Raw genomic sequence first — 14,710 nt, 5'->3', positions numbered from 1 at the left:
GAAGTGATGGGACCAGATGTCATGGTCTTCACTTTCAGAATGTTGAATTGAAGCCAACTTTTTCACTCTACTTTTTCACTTTCATCAAGAGACTTTTTAGTTCCTCTTCACTTTCTGCAATAAGGTTGGTGTCATCTGAATATCTGAGGTTATTGATAATTATCCTGGTAATCTGAATTGAGCTTGTACTTCCTGCAGCCTAGTGTTTCTCATGATGTACTCTGCATACAAGTTAAATAAGTAGGGTGACCATATACGGCCTTGGCATACTACTTTTAATATTTGAAACCAGTCTGTTATTCCATGTCCAGTTCTAACTGTTGCTTCCTGACCTGCATATAGGTTTCTCCAGAGGCAGGTCAGGTGGTCTGGTATTTCCATCCTTCTCAGAATCTTCTACAGTTAATGTGATCCACACATTCAAAGGATTTGGCATAGTCAATAAAGCAGGAATAGGTGTTTTTCTTGAACTCTCTTGCTTTTTCCATGATCCATCGGATGTTGGCAATGTGATCTCTGGTTCCTCTGCCTTTTATAGAACCAGCTTGAACATCTGGAAGCTCACAGTTCATGTATTGCTGTAGCCTGTCTTGGAGAATTTTGAACATTACTTTACTAACGTGTGCTCCTGCTGCTGCTAAGTCACTTCATAAGTGCAACTGTGTGGTAGTTTGAGTGTTCATTGACATTGCCTTTCTTTCAGATTGGAATGAAAACTGACCTTTTCCAATCCTGTTGCCACTGCTGAGTTTGCCAGGTTTGCTGGCATACTCAGTGCAGCACTTCCACAGCATCATCTTTCAGCTTTTGAGATAGTTCAACTGGCATTCTATCACCTCCATACGCTTTGTTCCTAGTGATGCTTTCTAAGACCCACTTGATTTCACATTCCAGAATGTTTGGCTCTCAGTGAGTGATTGCACCATCGTGATTATCTGCATCTTAAAACTCTTTTTTGTACAGTTCTGTGTATTCTTGCAACCTCTTCATAATATCTCCTGCTTCTGTTTCATCCGTACAATTTCTGTCCTTTATTGAACCCATCATTGCATAAAATATTCCCTTTCTATCTCTAATTTTCTTGAAGAGAACTCTAGTCTTTCTTATTCTGCTGTTTTCTTCTATTTCTTTGAATTGATCCCTGAGGAAGGCTTTCTTATCTCTGTTTGCTATTAGTTTGGATCTCTGCATTCAGATACATATATCTTTTTTTGTTTCTTTGCTTTTTCCTTCCTTTTTCCACAGCTATTCATAAGGCCTCCACAGACAGCCATTTTGCTTTTTTGCATTTCATTTCTAGGGGATGGTCTTAGTTCCTGTCTCCTGCACAAGGTCATGGACATCCATCCATTGTTCATCAGGCAATTTGTCTTTCAGGCCTAGTCCCTTAAATCTATCAGATCTAGTCCACTAAGTGTATATTTCACTGTGTAATGATAAGGCATTTGACTTATGTCATACCTGAATGATCTAGTGGTTTTCCCTACTTTCTTCAATTTAAGTCTGAATTTGGCAAAAAAAAAAAAAAAAAAGAAGTTGATGATCTGAGCCACAGTCAGCTCCCGGTCTTGTTTTTGCTGACTGTATAGAGTTTCTCCATCTTTGGCTGCAAAGATAGAATTTATCTAATTTCGGTCTTGACCATCTAATAATGTCCATGTGTAGAGTCTTCTCTTTTATTGTTGGAAGATAGTGTTCGCTATGACGAGTGCATTCTCTTGGCAACACTCTGTTAGCCTTTGCCCTGCTACATTCATTATGCCAAGGCCAAATTTACCTGTTACTCCAAGTGTTTCTTGATTTCCTGCTTTTGCAGTCCAGTCCCCTGTAAAGAAAAGGATATATATATATATATATATATATATATATATATATATATATATATATAATATTAGTTCTAAAAGGGCTTGTGAGTCTTCATAGAACCATTCAACTTCAGCTTCTTCAGCTTTTCTGGTTGGGGCAAAGGCTTGGATTACTGTGAAACTGAATGATTTGCTGTGGAAATGAACAGAGATTATTCTTTCATTTTTGAGATTGCATCCAAGTACTGCATTTAAGACTCTTTGGTTGACCATGATGGCTACTCCATTTCTTCTAAGGGACTCCTGCCCACAATACTAGATATAATGTTCACCTGAGTTAAATTCACCCATTCCAGTCCATTTCAGTTCGCTGACACCTAGAATGTTGACCTTCACTGTTACCATCTCCTGTTTGACCACTTCCAAGTTGCCTTGATTCATGGACCTGACATTCCAGGTTTCTGTGTAATACTGCTCTTTACAGCATCAGACCTTGCCTCTATCATCAGTCACATCCACAACTTGGTATTGTTTTTGCTTTGTCTTCATCCCTTTTTTCTTTCTGAAGTTATTTCTCCACTGATCTCCTGTAGCATATTGGGCACCAACTGTCCCAGAGAGTTTCTCTTTCATTACCCTATCATTGTGCTTTTTCATGCCATTCATCGGGTTCTCAAAGCAAGAATACTGAAGCAGTTTGCCATTCCTTTCTCTATGGACCACATTCTTTCAGACCTTTCCACTATGACCTGCCCATCCTTGTGGCACCACATGGCATGGCTTAGTATCACTGAGTTAGACAAGGCTGCAGTCCATGTGACAAGATTGGCTAGTTTTCTGAGATTATAGTTTCAGAGTGTCTGCAATCTGATGCCCTCATAAGTGAAATCAGATCCTAAAGATTGTCTTCCTAAACGTACAACATTGATAACAATTTTTGCAAAGCAAAAGTTAAAAACCAGGAATAAAAATTAGACTCATTTAAAAAGTGAAAAGAAAAAAGGAAATGAAAATTAAGGCCAAATTCATTCATATAGAAATATGAAGTGTTTAAAGAATAGATGTATGTGCTTTTATTTGAAAGGTAATAATAGTTAATAGAAATATAAGTTTAGGGTATAAAAAAGGACTAACATTGTTAAAAGTTAAAGAAATCATATAGACATAGACCTCAGATTTCAATAAAAAGGAAAAGTTTGCTTTTTGGTGTCAGTACACTGTTAGATAGTCCCTAGCTGAAGCTTGTACTTGTTGTCAAATTCTACTATTGTCTCTCAGTTGAACAGTCTCGGTATTAATTAAAGATATATTCTGTTGAACCTGTCATTTCTGGGTTCATTCACACTTCTTTGTTTATATTTCCTTCTTTTGTTTGAAAGCCTCTCTGTACATGGTTTTCAACATGAAATGAGGGTATGGTAGCCTCTCATTCGACCTCACTTGTTTAGTGTTTTGGCAGTGAAGTGGGGTACTGAAAACAAATACCTCTGGGATATGTGGGGGTGCTTGAGGTGGATTAATCACACTGGGATTGCCAGTGACAAGCATGACATGTCCTTCCTGGGTCCACCCTTCTCAGCCTCCCGGTTGATACATGAGGGCACTGTCCCACCTGGGCTCTGTGTTTCATGCACTTCCCAGCCAGGCAAGCACTTAGGTGCTTGGCAAGGGCACTGACCACAATTGGCTCTGTGCTTTTTGCTCTCCACAATCCAAAATCTCAGGTGGCTGGTTGGAGGGCAAGGCACAGTCTCAAGTGGGCCATGCCTCTTATGCAGCTCTCTGGTCTCAACCACACAGTTTGCTACCTGTGCCAGAGTGCACAGTCTCAGCTGTGCCATGTGTCTCCTCATGGTAGCTGACCCCAGGCTGTCATGATCTTGGCCTGTATGAACTGTCCATGAGCCCAGGTATTCATCATTAGCAAATGTCAACCAGCTTAGGGCTTGGAGGGGATGTCTCTGGGACCAAGACACCAGTAACCTATTTCCTTCTGACTCTGGCAGTCGTACACATTCCTCTCTACCTCCATGTAGGAAAGGGTCTTAAATGGAAGCTGGCTTGCTCTCCTTTGGTATTTTCTAGTGCACAGTCTTCTGTTCTGTGAGTGTTCCATGGTTCAATATGTGGCCTTAGAGCCTTCTTGTAGGAAAGGTCCTTTCTAAAATGGCTGTCTCTACATGATCCTCTACATGGAAAACCCTAAAGACTCCACCAGAAAATTACTAGAGCTAATCAATTAATATAAAGTTTCAGGATACAAAATCAACACACAGAAATCCCTTGCATTCCTATACACGAATAATGAGAAAGTAGAAAAAGAAATTAAGGAAACAATTCCATTCACCATTGCAACGAAAAGAATAAAATACTTAGGAATATATCTACCTAAAGAAACTAAAGACCTATATATAGAAAACTATAAAACACTGATGAAAGAAATCAAAGAGGACACTTATAGATGGAGAAATATACCATGTTCATGGATTGGAAGAATCAATATAGTGAAAATGAGTATACTACACAAAACAATTTACAAATTCAATGCAATCCCTATCAAGCTACCAGCCACATTTTTCACAGAACTAGAACAAATAATTTCAAGATTTGTATGGAAATACAAAAAACCTCGAATTGCCAAAGCAATCTTGAGAAAGAAGAATGGAACTGGAGGAATCAACTTGCCTGACTTCAGGCTCTACTACAAAGCCACAGTCATCAAGACAGTATGGCACTGGCACAAAGACAGACATATAGATCAATGGAACAAAATAGAAAGCCCAGAGATAAATTCACACACATATGGACACCTTATCTTTGACAAGGGGGCACGAATATACAATGGAGTAAGACAATCTCTTTAACAAGTGGTGCTGGGAAAACTGGTCAACCACTTGTAAAAGAATGAAACTAGACCACTTTCTAACACCACACACAAAAATAAACTCAAAATGGATTAAATATCTAAATGTAAGATTAGAAACTATAAAACTCTTAGAGGAGAACATAGGCAAAACACTCTCAGACATAAATCACAGCAGGATCCTCTATGATCCACCTCCCAGAATTCTGGAAATAAAAGCAAAAATAAACAAATGGGATCTAATTAAAATTAAAAGCTTCTGCACAACAAAGGAAAATATAAGCAAGGTGAAAAGACAGCCTTCTGAATGGGAGAAAATAATAGCAAATGAAGCAACTGACAAACAACTAATCTCAAAAATATACAAGCAACTTCTGCAGCTCAATTCCAGAAAAATAAACGACCCAATCAAAAAATGGGCCAAAGAACTAAATAGACATTTCTCCAAAGAAGACATACGGATGGCTAACAAACTCATGAAAAGATGCTCAACATCATTCATTATTAGAGAAATGCAAATCAAAACCACAATGAGGTACCATTTCACACCAGTCAGAATGGCTGTGATCCAAAAATCTGCAAGCAATAAATGCTCTAGATGAGTGATCACACCGTCATGATTATCTGGGTCGTGCAGATCTTTTTTGTACAGTTCTGTGTATTCTTGCCATCTCTTCTTAATATCTTCTGCTTTTTTAGGTCCCTTCCATTTCTGTCCTTTATCGAGCCCATCTTTGCATGAAATGTTCCCTTGGTATCTCTAATTTTCTTGAAGAGATCTCTAGTCTTTCCCATTCTGCTCATTTCCTCTATTTCTTTGCACTGATCGCTGAAGAAGGCTTTCTTATCTCTTGTTGCTATTCTTTGGAACTCTGCGTTCAGATGCTTTTATCTTTTCTTTTCTTCTTGGCTTTTTCTTCTCTCCTTTTCACAGCTATTTATATGGCTTCCCCAGACAGCCATTATGCTTTTTTTGCATTTCTTTTCAATGGAGATGATCTTGATCCTTGTCTCCTATACAATGTCACGAACCTCATTCCATAGTTCATCAGGCACTCTGTCTATCAGATCTAGGCCCTTAAATCTATTTCTCACTTCCACTGTCCATATTTTGGTAGTCAGTTCTTGTGTTCCTGCTCACTGCTCCTTACGTTACTCCTGAAATTCAACTTTGACTATTCAGATCTTTTCAGTAATCTCTCAGCTTTGTAATATGGTTTCTAGTTTGGTCATAGATTTTCATCCAAGGGGCAAGTGCCTTTTCGTTTTATGGCTGCAGTCACATCACGCAGTCATACCAGAGGTTAAGAAAATGAAACCTGCCACTAATTCAACTGTATCCCACCAAAATATCTCATAATGATGGGAACAAATTCCATGATCTTATTTGTGTGTGTGTGTGTGTGTTTGTTTTTGTATTTAGTTTTAATCCAGCTTTTTCACACTCCCCTTTCACATTCATCAGAAGGCTCTTTAATTCCTAGTGTTTTTCAGTCATTTGTGTGTTGTCATCTTATAACTAAGGTTATTCACACTTCTCACAGTAATTTTGTTTCCAGCTTCAGATTCTTTCAGCAAGTTACTTCCCATGAAGTACTCTGCACAGATGTCAAATAAGCTGGATAACCATATATAGCCTTGATATGTTTCCTTCCCTATTTTGCACCAGTTCATTATTTCTTGTCCAATTACAGCTGCTGTGTCTTGACCTGCCTGCACGGTTTCCTGGAAACAGGTACAGTGATCTGGTATTCATATCTCTTTAAGAATTATCCACAATAATTTGTAACCCTCACAGTCAAAGGGCTTCCCTAGAGGCTCAGATGATAAAGCATTTTCCTTCAATGGGGCAGAACCATTTTGGTACCCACATCTGGAAGATCTCCAGGAGAAGGAAATGGGGTCACAAAAAGTCAGAAACAACTGAATGACCTTATTTTCATACACAATCTAAGCGAGTAACAGAGACAATTAAGTATATGTAGAATAACTGTTGAAACCCCCTTGTTTTGTCTATGATCCAAACTCCAAATAAGGTTTACCTGTTAAGATTACATGAGTACAACTAACTGTACCTTTTTTTATTTTATTTTATTTTTTTGCATTTTTTTTGTCTCAGTCTCTTTTTCAAGCTATTATCTACATGCTGCTACATTCCTGGACACTTGCCATCTTCTTATACAAGAATTAAATTATGCCCATGGCAGTCTCTGTCCTTTGACGCCTCTTAAAACAGTTAAGTTTTCAGTACCAAAATAAGGAATCTGTGCTCTGGAACATGTCAGGACAGTTTGATAAATAGCTAGATATTTTCAGGAACTGATTTTGAGCCGAATACCTGTACCATCTCTTATCTGGAAAGGAACTACGTTTCCTTAAGCTGATGACAATTCCTCAATAGCAGAAATTTCAGGAAAAACAAATGTGCTTATTTGCATGTTCAAGTCAGTGATGTACCAATTAAGTCAGTGATGTGCCAATTCTGTGATTACATATATAACCTCCCTTCAAAAGGATTAATTCATGTCAAGTAATGTTTGTTGTTTCATCTGGATGTCTAAAGGAATTACCTAGTTAGCCTAGAAAGAAAATCAGAACTTCTATTTTGCCAGAAAATAAAGGAGCACATTGAGTGCAACTCTGTCCATGGAGGCATCATAAATAATCCTTCTATAAAGGCAACAGTTCCTCCAGAGCATCAAGTGAATATTAGCAGAAGACCTTGCTCAACAGAGAAGACTATATGAAAATTAGACATAACTGGGAAGAATGGAGGAACTATTTGAGAAGGAGGATGAGACAAATAGAACCAACCCTGTCTCCTGGAGAGGGACATGATGCAGGGAATAGATTGCGAATTCAGGCAACTCACCTCACGAAATTTAAATTACTTTTGTCTGAAAGGAAGCAAGGTGAAGAAGCTGATGATATTTAGTTTGTCTGGAGTGAGAATCAGAGAATGTGTGGTGTGTTCTTGCCTCCCCCAAACTGCAATGCAGGTGAACTAGCGTGCATAGGGCCTGGAAGATGAAACAAAGGGTTAGAAGCCAACCTGGGAGGGAATTGCTTTTGACTCTGTGGAGATGGAATGATGGATCTGTAATCACAAAGTTTGGGCCATAACTTTTCTGCCCGGTGATTGCTGGCTCCTCAGCAAAACTGAAACCACCAGTTTTCTAACAACCCAAGCACCTGTAATATGTGACAACTTTTTCAAAGATCTGCTTCGTTAGCTGACCGTCTGGCAGAAGAAAACGAAGTCTCTGTTTTGAGGAAGGCATTCCATAAATTTCCATTACTATAGAAAATATTATTATAGTGACCATTTAACTGTATTACCATAGGTAGCTAAAAATAACTTTAAAATTGAGATAATATGATGCTGAAATATTTTTTATATTATTTTCAATTTGAGAACAGCTAGATATTAAGACATTTTAATTGGAACACACTTAAATTTTAAGTTTCCTTAGCAACTTGGAACCAGAGAAGAATCCTGAAGCCCCTTAAAGGGGTATTTGATGTAGATATACAATATATTATTATATGAGGAACAAAATAAATCCAAATAGATAAGTATTTAAAACTATTACTGCAGGTGTATTATTTGAGGCTATTATCTTTGTATGTTTTAAAGATTAGTATTTCGAGTCTGGCTTTGTTTCTCTATTTTACCTTGGTTTGAAAAGTCACTAATAATTTTCTTCTTTGGTTTTAGTTGAAGTTCTATCATAATCCAAATGTTAAGAGATGCTATGCCCAATTTTTGTAAGAATGAAAAGAAGAGTTGGTACTAAAAATGTCTCTCCAGTACCTTCATTAGTTTGAGATTACAAGATGAAGTTTGCTAAAGGAAGGAGTACTATGGACGACCATATCTCCTGGACTCTTCCTGAAACTAGAGGATAGTGTGTATTTTCTGCCTACACAATGCTTACTGTGTCTTTGATACAAAAGCCTTCTACTAAGGACAGTTTGAAGTGTCCCAATTCAAAGTGATTTTTTTCTTCATCATCAGTGTCAGTTACAATGAAAGAGCAAATTGTTATAGATCAAAATGATGTTTCAAATATGTTGCTCTTTTTACATAAGCATTCACTGAGCAGCTACAATTAAGCAAAAGGTCACAGGGAGAATTTTGTTACTATGACTATTTCTACTTCTCAGTACCATGTCACATCTCCTTTGCAGGTCCATGATTCTGACTGACGTAAAGGTACAGTACTGTTTAATACAGCAATCTGTCAGCAAATGAGGATATTTTCCCTAAACTGCAACTGGGAAGCAAGGTTTCCATGGCAAACAATCACTGATGCATCTGCTACCTCTCTTGCAAGGTCAACTCATGAGCCTTCTTTCATATAATCACACATAGTTACTTTCATATAATTACTACTTAAACTAATCTACCAAGTAGAAACGTGATCATGCAGGATGCTGCTGCTGCTATGTCGCTTAACTCGTGTCCAACTCTGTGAGAACCCATAGATGGCAGCTCACCAGGCTCCTCTGTCCCTGGGATTCTCCAGGCAAGAACACTGGAGGGGGTTGCCATGTCCCTCTCCAATGCATGAAAGTGAAGAGTGGACGTGAAGTCGTTCAGTGGTGTCCGACTCTTAGCGACCCCATGGTCTTCAGCCTATCAGGCTCTTCCACCCATGGGATTTTCCAGGCATGAACACTGGAGTGGGTCACCATTGCTTCTTCAAATGTCGATTAAAATTTATTTTGGTGATGCCAACAAATTCATGCCTTTCTCTTATTTCAATATTAAATTTATATGTTCACCTTCATATTATATTTTGTATTATATTTTGAAATAATTAAGAAGAATATGAGGTTTTGTCTCAATGCCTATTTCATTGTGCATTTATATAAATTCTTGGGCTTTTGAATGATCATCTGAATTAAATTCATCCATTCCAGTGAATTTCAATTCACTGATTTCTGAAAGTCTGATGTTCACACTTGTCATCTTCTGTTTGACCACTCCCAATTTATCTTCATTCATGAACTTAACATTCTGGGATCCTATGAAATATCATTCTTTTCAGCATCAAACTTTACTTTAATCCATAGTCATATCCACAATACGTGTGGTTTTTCCTTTGGCTCCATCTCTTCCTCTTGAATGATTTCCAGAAGCATATAGGGAATCAAACAACCTGGAGAGTTCACCTTTCAGTGTCCTATCTTTTTGGTTTTCTATATTGTTCATGGGGTTTTCAAAGCAAGAATACTGAAGGGGTTTTCCATTTCCCTTCTCCAGTGGACCACATTTTGCCAGAATTGCCTACCATGTCCAATCCACCCTGGGTGGCCCACCATGGCATGTCTCATAGTTTCTCTGAGGTAGACAAGGCTGTGATCCATTTGATCAGCTGGTTATTTTTCTCTGATTGAGGACTTCATTCTGTCTGCCATTTGTTCCATAAAGATAAGAGGCTTATGGAAACTTCCTAATGGAATAGATAGACTGTGAGTGAATCTGGGTCCTGTTCTGATATATGGGGCCATATTCAGTAGACTTTTAATCCAATTTACTCTTGATGGGTGTGGCTGTGTTCAGGCCCTGTGGTTTGAACTGAAGGTTAACTATGGTGTGGGTAGTGAAAGTAATTGGGACCTTCTTCAAAAGGACATGAGCAAGCACTCTTGTATCCAGTGCCCATCACCCTGCTGCATCCTGTTCTTGGACCATGCCTCTTCTGGAGACTCCTGGACACTCACATAAGTCTGGCTCAGTCTCCTGTGGGAATACTGCTCTTACTCTTGGCTTCTGGTGAACAAAAGGTTTTGTTTGTGCCCTCCAACTGTCTGTTTCAGACCTGTGGAAGTCCTATAATCAAATCCAACTGGCCTATAAGGTCAAATTCCTTGCACGTTCTCGGTCCCTTTGCCAGATCCCCAGATTGAGCAATTTGTAGTAGTCCTAAAACTCCCTTAGCTGTACACGAATTTCTTTAGAATGATTATCCTGAAACTTGTGGATTGTGCGCTAGGCCACTTCTTGGTGGGTTGAAAGTTTACCTCCTTTGAAAGGGCTTATGTCAGAAACCGCATGAACAAGGCCTGTAGCAGACAGACCTCTTCCCTGTCAGGCCATTGCTGACCCATGCCTCTGCAGGAGACACTCAGTAACTCAAAAGCAGTTCTGACTATGTCTTTGTGGGTTCCCTGGGTATATGTGCACAATAAAGTTTTATTGAGCACTCTTAGCTTGGCTGGTAGATACTGATTCTAATTGCAAGTTCACCCTTCCAACATGTTTGTTTTTACTTTTCCTTTGCTTTGGACACGATTTATTTATCTGTTTGTTTTGTTTATTGTGGGACACAAGATTTTCCTGTCAATGGTCATTCAGTAACAAGAAGTAATTTTGGAACTCTCACAGGAAAAGGTGAGTTCACACCCTCTACTATTCCATCTTCACTTCCTCACAGGCACAAACCAGCAAAGGGGAATATGCCTCCATTCCACCTCTGCACTTTCTTCACCTTTCTGTACTCTCAGATAGGCTGGAAGCCCATGGTCAGAGCCAAGGTAACCTCTTCTCTTCTAAGATGCCTGTGCTTTCACAATGAAAGGTCCTACCTTATCATGATATTTATCTCACGTGATGAAATTGTTCATTGTAAAGAGACAGTTGTGCCCCCTGATGCACTGACCCGAGACAGCACTATCCCAGAGCCTTCTAATATGGAAAACTTCTGCAGGGCAGAAGGTTATCTTTCTGTTCCTCCTCCTTCCAGTTTCTACTCTTTTCTGAAAGACCTTCACCTCTTTACAGACTTGGATCCTGTTATAGCCATATCGACTATTTCCACAGGTCAGCCCAATTCTCATAGACTGAGGGGTCCACAGGCTATATTTTAAAAGGCCCACACCACTTGATTTACACTGGATGGGTCGCCAAGCCTTCCACATCCTTTTCCTGGTAAACACACACACATCAACACTGCAGAAACTGTGAACTTGTTTATGTCTCCTGTTGTAAATCCAAATTTGTGAACACATTGTCCTGAGTTGTCACTGGCCACCCATTCCTCATTCTGGTTTTGAACAGGACCACCTCAGAGATTCATGGGCCAGTCTCCTACACCCTGGATGCCTGGTGCAGCCTTCTGCTTGCTCCATATCTCACCGTCTGTAACATTCATCATTATCTACTGTAGTTGGACACACATTCACACAGAAAGACACACAAACGTGGACAACAAGCTTATGTGGGTAGACACACAAATGTTCAAGGCACGTGAAAACAAAAGCAAACAGGAAACATAGACCTTTCTGTAGCTGAAGAACCAGTACTTCATATGAAATAAAGAGATTTCCATTTTCTTATAGGAAAATCTCCATTCTGAACTTAAATATGAAGTATAGAGAAGTCCAAATTCCATGATGGAGACTTAGCACCTAGGTTTTGAAACAGTAAAAGCCAACCATTCCCCACTTCATGGAATCAATCATTTGTTTTGGGATATATTATTAAAAATACAGCAAACTTCTTACTTCATTAAGAAACAGTGGTGCCCATATTCTCATCTGTGCAACAGAGATAATTCCATTTTCCTATAGGTTTTCCATATCTCCAAAAAGCAGTGCCATGTTTGACCTCTGTGAAATATCCAGAACTTCACATTTAATGGTAGAAAACTACCATCTAGATTCATATATGATGTATAGACAAGTTCAAATTTCGCATGAGAGAAACAGCTTCCAAATTTTCATAAACTGAAATAAAAAATGAGATAGATCATGGAGGCAAACAAGCATCACTATATTTTCATGGAAAAGTGTAGGTAGTTCTACATTTGAGTTCAATTCAGTTCAGTCTCTCAGTTATGCTCAACTTTTGTGACTACATAGTCTGCAGCATGTCATGCATCCCTGTCCATCACCAACTGCCAGAACCTCCTTAAACTCATGTCCTTCTAGTCGGTGATGCCATCTAACCATCTCATCCTTTGTAGTCATCTTCTCTTATTGGTTTCAATGATTCCCAGCATCAGGGTCTTGTCCAGTTAGTCCATTCTTCACATATTATTAAAGGGGTCCATATTATTGGAGTTTCAGCTTCAGGATCAGTGCTTCCAATATATATTCAGGACTGATTTCCTTTAGGGTCCTTGCAGTCCAAGCAAACATTTTAAAAGCATCAATTCTTCCATACTCAGCTGTCTACAGTCCAAATATCACATTTGTACAAGCTTCCTTCTCCAGGAACACCAATTTTGGTAAGCACACAACTTTCTTTGTCCTGGTTACTTTCTTTCACCTGGTCATCAATCATGTCAGGTTTCATTTCTAACTATGTGACAGCCTCAAAGGTTACAAATTTTGGCATTTGGTCATAACAGGGACCGACCTGCAGGTCAGTGGTCAGGGTTTGAAGCCCTTGCCCTGGACAGCTTTGTGACATGTGCCTGTGTGCTGCATTATCCCATTACCTTGGACAGTTTCACAGTTCCAGTCACATTGGCCTGATCCAGGGCCTGGGCATTCCTTCAGGGGCCCAGAAATCAAGGACCTCTGAGCTCAGCTGCCTTTGAGAACTGCTTTCTCAGTGTGCACCTATCTACGTCATTTCTGGTCAATGCTGTGCCCCTGTTAGTAGCCTACTACCCCTTAGGGCTCACAATATTCTGAGTGAGGAACCCTGTTTTTTCTATCTTTGTGTCTTCCTGTGTGCACCTGTCTACCTATGCCCCAAGCACCTCTTGGACACCCAGCTTCAAGGGACTCTTCCCACTTCCCCCACCCCATTCCCATCCCCCTACCCTACCCACACCCCACCCCCCATCTCCCACCCACTCAACCCCACCCTAGTGTTCCTCCCCTTCCAGTTCAGTAGGCATGGCCACTGGCACCAGCCCTCCTCATCTCTCTGTGAGCACCCCCCCCCCCTTAAAATGATCCCCTTTTCAACTCTCTGGGGGAATCCCACTCCCAATCCCAAATCTGGGGAGATTTGCCTGGGACGAAACAGGAACTGGAATTGGTTGGGCCGTGTGTTTTCCAGACACTGCTGAGTCACCACTTATCTTGCCTCAGTGTTCAGCAGGAACCACGTTGCTAAGCGTGGCCACACAAACATTTGTTCCACCTTAGGTACCCTGCTTTCCCTCAAGGTGACCTTGAGCTCTTCTGGGTTTTGCCCCCAAGCACCCGCAATTCTACTTGCTGCCCTAAAACAAATGATCAGGACCAGGGGCTGGAGTGAAGGCCTAAGTGGTTGAGGAGCCAGCCAGGGCCATGTGTTCTGGAAAGAGGCAAGGAGGCCACATGCTCTCGAAAGTGGCCATGGGGCCACACTGTGGACGCCATAATCCAGCGAACCAGGGTCTGCCGCAACTTGACACTGGATGTGGGGTCCCCTCTAGAGGTGCCAGGGCATGCTGTGCCATGAAAGGGACAGAAATGGGCCTGTGGGATGGTGGTCAGTGTGCTTAGAGGAAGGGTCCTTTGTCCCGAGCAACAGCTAAGCACTTTGATTTTCCACTGTCCAGCCATTGAGAAATTGTTCAGATTTCAAGATAAGAGGAGACATGAGGTCACATGATGGGGTTGGCTGTACAGCTTTCAGTTTATCCCCCAGCTTCCTAAATACATGTTAACCTACCGTCTTCTTCTTTTTGGAGCATTTCGGTTCTTGCTCTCAGGCTTGGATGGACACGGGTAACTGAAAATAGGAGACCTTTGAGGACCTGAGGCCACTGTGAGCTAAGCCAGTGCAGGTGGAGATCATCTTCAGATAACCTGGTTCCCTTCGCCACATCTGGGTGCCCCCTCTGTGCTGGTCATCGTGGAGCTGGGTAAAGTCTGCAGCCTAAGACCCTCAGGGCAGGAGGAGGATGAGGACCCTTTAGTTTTCCAAGTCATTTTCATAAGAGAGCTTTGGTCCTGCTGCTATCTTAGAATAGGAAGCTGCAGCGTGATGGGGACCCATTCCCAAAGCTACAGTCAGGTTCATAACCTGTGCTTGGGAGGCTGGTTTCAGACCCCAGACACTCGACCCCTGTGTGGAATTGGGCAAGGCGTG

Source organism: Ovis canadensis, chromosome Y (genome assembly GCF_042477335.2).
Source record: "Ovis canadensis isolate MfBH-ARS-UI-01 breed Bighorn chromosome Y, ARS-UI_OviCan_v2, whole genome shotgun sequence".
In the NCBI taxonomy this organism is placed as follows: domain Eukaryota; kingdom Metazoa; phylum Chordata; class Mammalia; order Artiodactyla; family Bovidae; genus Ovis; species Ovis canadensis.
The sequence above is the reverse complement of the archived record's forward strand: the minus strand, read 5'-3'. Positions refer to the sequence as shown.